This window comes from Notamacropus eugenii, chromosome 7 (genome assembly GCF_028372415.1).
Source record: "Notamacropus eugenii isolate mMacEug1 chromosome 7, mMacEug1.pri_v2, whole genome shotgun sequence".
Taxonomy (NCBI): Eukaryota; Metazoa; Chordata; class Mammalia; order Diprotodontia; family Macropodidae; genus Notamacropus; species Notamacropus eugenii.
This window is the reverse complement of record NC_092878.1, coordinates 108,926,813-108,939,287: the sequence shown is the minus strand read 5'-3', so window position 1 is coordinate 108,939,287 and position 12,475 is coordinate 108,926,813. Positions and strand designations below refer to the sequence as shown.

Genomic DNA, 12,475 nt, shown 5'->3' with positions numbered 1-12,475 from the left:
TCTGTACTTACTATACCAAGGGGAAAGATTGATACTGAATGGGTTTTTGATTTCCATAGCTATAGGTGGATCTGTGGATAGATGGTTTATTTATTATCCCTAAGCACAAAAGAAAATCTCAATAAAAAAGGCAAGTGCTGAACTAGAGAGTATCGCCTCACAGTCAGGTCAGGGGCTACAGTAATCCCAGAGCAAACATTCTCATTATAATAACTCAGCAGTCCCACTCCCCTTACTCTCTCCCCACAGTAAAAGACACAGCAAATCATTACAGGTTCAACTAAAGAGCAAAGCTTTAGAGTGTGGCAATCCACTGTTCATTTCACATAACTGCCAGGAATTATATCTTGGTTCTGAATTGTAAGACAGCACTATAAATTTCCCAAGCAACTAGATGATATCAGTCTGTTTCAAAAAGTGAAACTTCATTCTTAAAGTTTGTGAGTATGTTTCCTGGGAAAAGACTTCACCTTTTCTTTGGGAAAAAAATAGCACAGGCTGTGGCAAAGGAAACACATAGTAAGGACATTTTACCACCACTGCAGAATGAAAAACAAATGCATAGTAATTTGATTGTGAGGTCCTTAAGGGCTATGATTGTCCTTTGGCAATTTTTCTATCCTCAGAGTTCAGCTCAGTACCTGAGAAGATACTTAATAAATGTTTTCTCATGAAATGACTAATAAGCATCTGAGATCGGGTCTAATTCTTTAGGATCTTTTTGTTTTCGATTTCTCTCTGTATATCCCTTTTTGTCTTGCTCCATCTCTTTCTCTCTGATTTTAGGACAGAATTACCACTATTAACTTGCCTAGAGTAAGGGTTATTTTTTTTTCTCTGAAAGAGTGATGTGTTTATCCATAATGGCTATCAAATGCAGAATACTGTTTAATTGAATAATTTGGATAGCTGATAGTGACCATGAATTCCATACATAAAATACCAATGCTCTATAAAGGGAACTAAGGAAAAAAATGCCTGGGAAGGTGACCTAGCTATCCCAGATCTTAAATTGTGTTGTACATCAACAATCACTAAAATTATTTGATACTGGCTAAGAAATAGAGGGGTAGGGTCAGGGGAATAGGTAGGTACACAAAAAACAGTAGTCAATGATTATGGTAATTTACTGTTTGATAAACCTAAAGAACTCCGCTTCTGGGATAAGAACTCACTTTCTGTTAAAAATTGCTGAAAAACCTGGAAAATAGTATGGCAGAAACTCGGAATAGAACAACATATGATACCTAATTCCCAAATTAAAAGCAAATGGGTACACAATTTACACATAAAGAGTGATACTATAAACAATTTAGGGGAGCAAGGAATAGCTTATCTGTCAGATTTGTGGAGAATGAAAAAATTCATGACCAAATAAGAGATAGAAAAGAGCTCCTTAAAAGGTAGAATGGAGCAAATGGAAGCTAATGTCTTTTTGAGAAACCAAAAAGTTATAAAACAAAGTCAAAAAAATGAAAAAGTAGAAGACAATGTGAACTATCTCCATAGAAAAACAACTGACCTGGAAAATAGATCCAGGACAAACAATTTAAAAATATTGATCTACCTGAAAACTGTGATCAGATGATACATCATCTTTCCACAAAATATCAAGAAAAACTGCCCTGCTATTTTAGAACTAGAGAGTAAAATAGAAATGGGAACAATCTACCTATCACTTCCTGAAAGAGATCCTAAAAAGAAAACTTCTAGGTACATTTTAGACAAATTCGAGAATTCCCAGATCTAGGAGAAAATATTACAGCAGCCAGAAAGTAACAATTTAAGCATTATGGAAATACAATCAAGATGTCACAGGATTTAGCAGCTTCTACACTGAGGGACTGAAGGGCATGGAATACAATATTCCAGATTTCAAATGAGCTAGGATTAAAATCAAGACTCACTTGCCCAGAAAAACTGAGTATAATATTTCTGGAGAGAGGTGGAATTTCAGTGAAATAGAGTACTTCCATGCATTCTTTTTGAAAAAATCAGAGATGAATAGACATACACGAATCAAAAGAAACATGAAGAGGTAAACAGAGGAAAGAAACTGTAAGTGATGCATTAAACTTGAACTTCTACATTCTTACATGAAAAATGATATTTGTAACCCATGTGATCTTTCTCAGTATTAGGGTAGTTAGATGGAATACACACACATACACGTGCAAACATTCATATATATATATATATATATACATACACACACATACATGTGCACACATGCATATATACACATTTATGTATATATGTACTCATATACATATGTGTTCATATACATGCCTATATACACATACATGCATGCATGCATACATACATACATACATATGGTATGGGGTGAGTTGAATATGAAGGGAGGATACCTAAAAAAAAAAATCTAGTATTGAGAGGTTTGTACTGGGAGAAAGAGAAAGGGAGAGGTAGAATGTAGTAAAACAACTCACATAAAAGAGACAAGAAAGATTTTTTTATAATGGAGGGGAACAGGGAAAGGTGAGAGCCAGTAAATGAGCCTTATTGTCTTTTGGTTTAGTTTAAGCAGGGAACAACAAACATTCAATTAGTTATTGAAATCTCTCTTACCATTCAAGAAGATGGGGGAAGGGGTTAGGAAAAAGAGGACAATGGAAGGGATGGCAGGTTGGGGGAAAGAATAATCAGAGGCAAACACTATTGCAGTGGGAGAGGTCAAGGGAGAGAATAGAATAAATGGAGGGCAGGAAAGAATAGAGGAAATGTGGTTAGTCTTTTGCAACATGACTGTTATGGAAGAGTTTTGCATGACTGAACAAATATGACCTGTATCTGATTGCTTGCTTTCTCAACAACATTAGGTGAGCGTTAGGAAGGGAGAGAGTGATAGAAGTGAGGGCCAATTTGGGGAAGGGGTAATCAGATTGAATTCTCTCTTGGGATGAATGGAGGGGAGAGATTGGGAGAAAATTTAGAATTTAAAAGCTTGTGGAAGTGAATGTTGAAAACTGAAAATAAATTATATATATATTTTAAAATTACCTACTTTTAAATCTTTAGGGCTATAAGGTATGTATGGCACAAAATTTTTACCAAATTCAAAGCCACAGTTCATTTCAACTGGGTGTAAATCATCGTGCAAGATGAAAGGGAGAAACAAAAACTAAGTGAGATTCCTCCCTTTATTATTATTGTCTAGGAGGAGCCTGTGAAGCATATGTATATGTTATATACATATATATATATTATATATGTTACGTATGTATATACAGACAGACATATATGTCTATATATACATAGAAAGAGAGAGAGACAGAGACAGAGACAGAGAGACAGAGAAAGAGAGAGACAGAGAGTAGCTAGATGGTGCAGTGGATAAAGCACATGACCTGGAGGTAGGAAGACTCATCTTCCTGATTTCAAATCTGACCTTGGACACTTAATAGCTGTATGACCCTTGGCACATAGTTTAACTTTGTTTGCTTCAGCTTTCTCATCTGTAAAATGAGCTGGAGGAGGGAATAGTATACCACTCCAGTATTTTTGGCAAGAAAACCTCAAATGGGATCAGGAAAATTGGACATGACTGGAAATGACTAAAAATAACAAAAGGTTATAATGTAAAATAAATGGTGAGTGCAGTAGAGATGTGAAAAGCATGGGTATGTTTGCATACTCCGTGTATGTGTATCTGAGAATAAGATAAGTATCAAATGAAAAGTAAAAGGGAAAACTACTTACAGAAAGCAGAGAAAATTTGTCTCCTTGAAGATACTTTATACTCAAGATTTTTTTTTTAATCAAATTGACCAAAGGTTTATCACTTTTATTAGTTTTTTAATAAAACCAACTATTGGCTTTATTTATGAATTCAATAGTTTTCTTAATTTGAATTTTATCAATCTCTCCTTTGGTTTTCAGTATTTCTAATTTGGTATTTACTTGGAGATTTTCAATTTGTTCTTTTTCTAGCTTCTTCAGCTGAGTGCCCAAGTCATTGATCTCTTTCTCTATTTTATTTATGTAGGCTTTCATAGATATAAAACTTCCCCTAAGAACTGCTTTTTGCCGTATCCCATAAGATTTGGTAAGTTGTCTCATTATTGTCATTCTCTTGAATGAAGTTGTTGATTGTTTTTATTATTTCTTCTTAAACCCACTCCTTCTTTAGGATTAAATTATTTAGTATCCAACTGATCTTTGGTTTATCTTTCCATGGCCTTTTATTACATGTAATTTTTGTTGCATTATGATCTGAGAAGTGATGCATTGATTATTTGTGCCTTTCCGCACTGGATTGTGAGGTTTTCATGTCCTAGTATATGGTCAATTTTTGTATATGTGCCAGGTACCCCTGAGAAAAAGGTATATTCCTTTCTATTTCCATTAAATTTTCTCCAGAGATCTATTATATCTACCTTATACAGAGTTTTATTTACCTCCTTAACCTCTTTCTTGTTTATTCTGAGGTTAGATATATCAAATTCAGAGAGAGGGAGGTTGAGGTCCCCCACTAGTATAGTTTTGCTGTCAATTTCTTCTTTTAACTCCCCCAACCTCTCCTCTAAGAATTTGGGTGCTATTCCATTTGGAGCATACATGTTTAGTAATGATATTGCTTCATTGTCTATGGTGCATTTTAGCAGGATATAGTTTCCATCCATATCTCTTTTGATTAGATCTATTTCTGCTTTTGCTTTGTCTGAGATTAGGATTGTTAATCCTGCTTTTCTTACATCAGCTGAAGCACAATATATTCTGCTCTAACTTTTTATCCTGTGTGTATCCCCCTGTTTCAGATATGTTTCTTGTAAGCAAAACATTGTTGGGTTATGGCTTTTAATCCATTCTGCTATCCATCTCTGTCTTATGGGAGAGTTCATTCCATTCACATTCACAGTTATGATTACAATCTGTGTATTTCCCTCCATCCTCTTTCCCACCATTTGTGCTTTTAGCTCTCCCGTCTCCCTTCCCCTCCTCAATAGTTTTCACTTTTCACCACCACCTCCTACAGCCTTCCCTTCCTTCTTTTAGCCACCCTCCCTTTTACTCCCCTTTACCCTTACTGCTTCTTCCCTCCCTTTTAACTCCCTTCCCCTTTCTTCCCCTTTCCCCTCCTACTGCCTATATAGCTAGTTAGGTTTATATACTTAAGTTTATTGTTCCCTCCTTGAACCAAATCAGATAAGAGTACCTCTCAAACAAAGCTCATCCCTCTCCTCTCTTTCCTTCTACTATAATTTTGTACTTCTTCCTGAGATGTAATTTACCATTTTGTGCTTCCTCCTTTTCACACTTCCTGTTACAATCCCTTCACATCCTTAAATCATATTTTTAACATGACATCATTTACTTTATACCCATTCCATCTATGTATATTCCTTTTATATTTCATAATAGATGCACAATTCTCAAGATTAACAGGTGTCATCTTCCCTTATATGGAGGTAAACAGTTTGCCCAAATTGAAATTGTTGTTTTGTTTTGTTTTTCCCCCCATTTATGTTTTTATGTCTCTCTTGAAATCTGCATTTGAAGATTTAATTTTCTCTTAAGTTCTGGTGTTTTTGTCAGGAAGGTCTGGAAATCCCTTACTTCATTGAATGACCATCTCCTTGCCCAAAATGTTATGCTGAACTTTGCTGGTTGTAGTCCCAACTCCTTTGCCTTATAGAATATTGGATTGCAATTCCTTTGACCTTTTAACATAGAAGCTGCAAAGGTCCTGTGTGATCCTGACTGTAGCTCCTCAATATCTGAATGGTTTCTTTCTGGCTGCCTACAGTATTTTCTCCTTCATCTGATAGTTCTGGAATTTGGCAACAATATTTCTTGGGGTTTTGAGTTTGGGATCCCTTTCGGGAAGGGAACAATGGATTCTTTTGATGACTATTTTGCCCTCTGGATCTAGCACTTCTGGGCAGTTTTCCTTGATGATTTCCTGGAAGATATTGTCCAGACTTGTTTTTTTCATCATGGCTTTCTGGCAGACCAATAATTCTTAAATTTTCTCTCCTGGATCTATTTTCTGGGTCAGTTGTTTTTCCAATTAGATATTTTACATTTTCTTCTATCTTTTCACTCTTTAGATTTTGTTTGACTGATTCTTGCTGTCTCATAGAGTCATTAGTTTCTACTTGCCCAATTCTAATCTTTATCAAATTATATTCTTCAGTTAACTTTTGCATCTCCTTTTCCATCTGTCCATTTTTTTCCTTTTAAGGAGTTATTTTCTCCAGTTAATTTTTTTACTTCTTTTTCCATTTGTTCAATTTTCCTTTTCAAATAGATGTTCACATCGTGAATTCTTTTTTTATACTTTTAAAATCATTGGCCAGTTTTTCTTCTATTTCCTTCTTCAGCTGTTCCAGGAGAGCTGTTTGTGCATGTGAACAGTTCATAGTCCCTTCTGAATTTTCAGATGGAAGTACAGTCTCAAGACTGACCTCTTTGGTATTTTTGTTTTGGTCTTTGTCCCCATAGAAAGATTCTATGTTTTTTTCACCCTTTTTTTGCTTGTTTTTGTTCATGATGCGGATTGTGTATTGTGGCTTCTGGTTCTTTCAGCTAGAAGCTGCAGAACTTGGTGTTGAGGTGACTTGTGTGAAAAAGCTAAGAGCAGGTTTTTGTTTTGTGTTTCTTGGATCAGTCATGGGGTTAGCTTGTTAAGTGTGGGGCAGGGGTGGTCTGGTCGAGGGAGATCACCTCAGCTGAACTGAGGCAAAGGCAAGCTCAGGGGATGGTGATCACAGCTGCCCTATTGTCTTTCCATTTCCCCTGTAGTGCTGAGGCATGCCTAGATTCTAGTGAGAGTTTCCAACCCTCCTGGGGCTCCTCTCCTAGTACTGAGGCTTGCCTGGGTCCTAGTGTCAGTTTTCTCTGCCCTGGGGTCCCTTTCCTTCCAGTTTGCTTCTGCCCCAGTAGGAGGAATCCCCCTTAACTATTTTTCTAGCTTCAGGTGTTATGAGACTATTTGCCCCCTTCTGCTGTTCCCGCTGATCCATGATTTTCCTGGGGAAGTATTTTATGGTTCTTTCAAGGTCATCAAGAGGGGAGGAGAGAGCATTTACTGATCACTCCACCATCCTGGCTCCCGGAAGTTCAAATAGGTGACTTACAGACATTTAATCTGCAGGCTGAAAGTCTCAGGAGCTGCTGTGCTGATATCTGGTTCTCAGCAGCTGTCACTCACTGGGTTCTGCTGGTCTCTCACCCTGGGCTGGCAGTCAGCTGGTTCTGCCTGCTGCTGTCTCAGGTTTCTCAGGGCCCTCCTGCTCTACTGTGTTGGATGTGCTGTGCTGTGGAAGGACGGGATCTTTCCTATGTCTTTCTAGTCTGTCCTGGGCTTTGAATCTGTCACAGTCTGTCTCCTATTGGATTCTTCACCTCCAAAATTTGGTCAGATTCTCTTTTTAGTGGTATATGAAGGAGTTTGTCCAAGACCTTAGGTGAGTCATTGCTCTTATTCTACCATCTTGATTCCTCCCCCCTAGAAATCTATACTCAAGATTCTTGAAGAAAGTAAATAACTGTAAAGTTTTTGAAGTATTGTCGTAAGGGAATAGGGTTTTTCATAATTTGCTTTGGCTTGGCTCCAGAGGATAGACATTGCAAAATGGAAAAATTTGGTTTTATTTGGAGGAGGGCCACAAATAATTATAGCAATGAAATATTAGAGTGGTTTATTCTGGAGGAAATGAGGTTCCCCTCATTGAAGATCTTTTAAGAAAGGGTTGGATCAAGTTAAATAACAAACATTCCTTATGTGCCATTTATGAGCATGGTACTGACATATGCTGGGGAGTAAAAGAGACAGAAGACAGTCTTTCTTTTCAAAGGAGTTTATTCTTATGGAAGAGATAACAGATAAATAAAAATATAAAATAGGATGGATTGGAAATATATTTGGAAAGAAATAAGGAGGACAATTAAAGGCTTTTGTGAAGAAGTTGAAACTTTAGTTGAGACTTGTAGGAAGACAAGGAAGCTAAGAGAAAGAGATGAGGAGGAAGAAAAGTTCAGACACAAAGGACAGAAAGTGATGGTCCTTCTATGTGGCATGTTGAATATTATGAAAGAAGCCATGCAAGAAGGTAAATATTATCTTGTGCATCATGGTATATAAGAGAGTAAGATGGAAGAAAAATGGAAATGGAGAAAAGAGGCAAGTCATGAAGGCTTTAAAAGTTAATAGATTTTATATTTCATCCTGGAGATGTTAGGGAGGCACCAGAATTTATTGAATAAGGGGTGCCAGTCAAATATGAGCTTCAGGATGATCATTTTAACAACTGAATGGAGGATAGATTGGAGCAGAGAGAAAATTTGAATAGGGATACTATCAGACTATTGAAATAGTCTCAGTATGAGTTGAAGAGAAGAAAAGAAAAGGAATAAACATTAATATAGCAGCTACTATATTATAGGCACTGTAATAAGTGCTTTTACACATTTTATAGAATCTCATTTAATCCTCATAATATCCCAGTGAGAAATGTGCTATGTATATCCCAATTTTCTAGTTGAGGAAACTGAGGCAAATAGAAATTTAGTGACTCTCCTAGGTTGGAAGGAGGATTGGCACAAGCTTCAGGGTTGGGTGTGTTGCTATATGAAGAGCTAGTTCTGAAGTTCTGTAACTTTTTCGTGCTTCCAAGATGTTATGATGTAAGGAGAGTTATGTTCACTGCTCTCTTGGCCTATGCTCTGGGGTCCAGAAGGGCACATTGTTTTCCACAAGTGCTCCTCTTAGACCAAGAACTGTGACCCAAAACTGCCTATGGGCTAAACAAGAGGATGCTGATCCTGAGTCCAGCAAGCATCCCATGTAATTTTTTTTGACCTATTGTCCTACCAATCTGAGGGCTGGGAATTCCTGAAACTGTTACTTGTAGCCAGCTCCAAGTTATGCTGATGGTGTAGTAGAGACATGTGCTGTGCCCCAGACCTACCAACACTTTGGTATCATAGACCTTTCTTCTCAACCTTCTAGGTTGACTTGAGCTGAAATAAGCTTTGATTATGGCACTTTGTTGGCTCTGGAACTCCAGAATTCCATTTGAGGAGTTACTTTTAAGTTTTTTGAAGGGGGATGTTGGGAGAGTTCAGCTGCCTCAACTCTGCCATCTTGACTTCACTCCCAGTTACATTTATTCAACAGAAGATAAGCCCAGTGACAGAATGGAACATGGATTCTGTGGAGGACTAAGTGGAAGGAGAAGAAATTGGATATTACTGTAGTTATGACTGTATGTAGAACCACCAATTCTGGCTTAAGTTTTACTTGACCTGAAGTCCAGACAAATCCCAGAGTGATGTAGCGGGAAAAATGTTTCCATTTACCCCAATAACATTTAGTCTAAAGAGGACAAGACTTAGGGCAAATATGATAGCTGCCTTAAAATATTTAAATGATTCAGATTAGATTTGTTCTGCCAGACCCCAACAGGAAGAATTAGAAGCAATGGGTTAAAAGTCCCAAGTAGGCAAATTTTGTCAATGAAAGGAAAACTACTACTAATGATTAGAACTATCCTCAAGTGCAATAAGAATAATGTCAATAATAATAGTTATCTTTGTTATTGTTATTATTATACTTAGTATTTATATAATATTTTAAGTGCTACACATAAGTTATATCATCTGAACCTTCAAACAATGAGGTGAGGTAAATTTACAATCATTCCCATTTTAGAGATGGTAAAACTGAGGGTGACATCATTATCCAAATTACATAGCTATCAATCGTCAAGTTCTTGAAATGAGCTTTATAAATCCCAGGTTAAGAACACTTGTGCTTAAAGTTTTCACATAACGTTTCACTACATAAAATTAGAATTCTTACAGAAGGAATACTTATTCCTGAGTAAATTTGATTAGATTATTAACAAAAGTTGCTAAAAGTTTTTGAAAAGTACATGTAAATATAATATCACTGAGATCTTAAGATTTATGGTAGTGAGCTGTTTCTGCCAATCATCAAGAATACTAGTTGTAGGTGGGTACATGCAGAGCTAGGTTCGGGGCCGTGGCTGAGCTAAGTACGTTCTGAGTCACTTTTCTTGCACCCATTTCCTCCTCCTCCTCCACTCCACAGCCACGTTGGCCTTGACGGCATCGAACCCCAAAGCTGAGGTGGCCAAGGCCCAGGCAGCACTGGCCATGAAAATCTGCGCCACCTGGGGACTGCAGGACATGCTGAGGACAAACCTGGGGCCCAAAGGCACGACGAAGATGCTTGTATCTAGGGAGGAGACATCAAACTCACAAAGGAAGGCAACATGCTGCTGCACAAGAAACAAATTCAACACTCAACAGCCTCCTTGATAGCAAAAGTAACTACAGCCCAGGATGACATTATTGGTGATGGCACCACTTCAAATGTTGTCATCACTGGGGAGCTGGTGAAGCACGTAGATCTCTACATCTCTGAAGGTCTGCACCCTCTAATCATAAGGGAAGAATCTGAAGCTGCCAAGACAAGGGCCCTTGAAGTTCAGTGTCAGATCAAAATAAGTAAGGAAATAGATAGAGAAATTGACATTTATGTGGCACGAACATTCTTCCCTGTGCACCAAAGTCAATGCTGACCTGGCCAATGTGCTGACAGGCAGTAGTAGACTCAGTTTTGGCCATCAGAAAACCAAATGAAACTGTTGATCTTTTCATGGTAGAAATCATGGAGATGAAGCATAAATCAGATCCTGACACAACGTTAATTAGAGGACTGGTTTTGCACCATGGTGTCCGACATCCTGATAAGAAGAAAAAGTAGAAGATGCTTACATCCTTACCTGCAATGTGTCATTACAATATGAAAATGACAGAAGTGAATTCTGGATTTTTATATAAAGTGCAAAAGAAAGAGAGAAAATAGTGAAGGCAGAAAGCAAATTCGTTGAAAACAGAGTAAAGAAAATAGTAGAACTGAAAAGCGTATGGTGTTTCAGACAAAGGCTTTGTTGTTATTACTTAAAAGAGAATTGATCCATTTTCTTTAGATACTCTTGCAAAAGAAAGTATAATAGCCCTCCACAAAGCAAAAAGAAGAAATATGGAGAGGTTGACTCTTGCATGTGATGGGATGGCTATGAATTCTCTGGACAATTAAAATTCTGACTGTTTGGGACATGCAGGGCTTGTCTATGAATACACATTGGGAGAAGAGAAGTTCACCTTCATTGAGAAATGTGACAACCCTCGATCTGTAACTCTGTTGATCAAAAGGCCAAATAAACACACAATTACATAGATCAAGGATGCAGTAAGAGATGGTCTGCATGCTGTCAAGAATGCAATTGAAGATGGCTGTGTGATTCTTGGTGCTGGTGCAGTGGAAGTAGCTATAGATGAAAATCTCAATAAACATGAGCCCAGTGTCAAGGGAAGGGCCCCTCTTGGAGCCCAAGTTTTTGCTGACACATTAGTTATTAATCCTAAGGTTCTTGCTCAGAACTCAGGTTTTGACCTTCAGGAAACACTAGTTAAGAACAGGCTGAACATTCAGAATCAGTTAAGCTTGTTGGGCTTGATTTAAAGACAGTTGAGCTGGTTATTACAGCTGAGGTGGGCATCTGGGATAACTATTGTGTCAAGGAGCAGCTCCTTCTCTCCTGTACTGGGATTGCCACCAATATTCTCCTGGTTGATGAGATCATGAGACCCAGAATATCTTCTCTGAAAGGTTAAGTGGAATGAGAGTTTCCCTTGTTAATCAGCTGAATCCTGAAGGCCCTACAGAGAGAACTACAAAGTATGTCTGGCACAGGAGTTTTCTTCCCAGCAGCCAAAAGATTGTCTAAGAAGAATAATTGTTTTTCTTACTGTTGCAGTAAACCTGGTCTCTAAAACAGAAATTATTGGCCCCTGTTCAAATATAAGGTCCTGAAATTGACTACAGTATTGATTTTTTTTAATTGCACTGAGGTCTACAATTAAACTGTGGTCCTTTTTACCCCTTCAGAAAAAGAATACTAGTTGTAATCATTGGGTGCTATAGAGCCCAAAGTCCTCAGCACACACCATCCTGCCATTCTACTGAACCCTGTGGAATGCCTGTTCCATGGGTAACAAATTCCTCTTCATCTTAAATGTTTCCCTTTTCCACTACTAGCTATTATTGAGACCTGTTTTTCCCCAATGATACAGCCATTATAGCTCCGCTTTCTAGTACTAGTTGAATCTTCTTCAGGCATTCTCCTTGGCTCATTGGTTGACATAGAGGAATTGGAATACTCTTTATTGTTTCCATTTCCAGTTTCTATCCCTACCTTCACCACTCAGTAATTTCTCCTCCTTTGAGATTCATTCACTTCTTTCTCTCCCAAACAAAATCCTGGTTGCTATTGTCTACAGACATCTCAGTGAATCCCTTCCCTTCCTCGATTATTTTTTTATATAATTTGCACTTTTTCTCTCCTCCCCAATTCCTAGCATTGTACTAGTAGACTTGGACATGCTTGGAAATTCAGCTAAAGAAATGTATAGAGTTGAT

The 12,475-nt window shown here is 37.7% G+C and overlaps 1 pseudogene; it reads left to right on the top strand.

Annotated features, from left to right (window-relative positions):
* The first annotated feature begins 7,870 nt into the window (after positions 1–7,870).
* LOC140514734 (T-complex protein 1 subunit zeta pseudogene) lies at positions 7,871–11,670 on the top strand (annotated as a pseudogene).
* Positions 11,671–12,475: the final 805 nt, after the last annotated feature.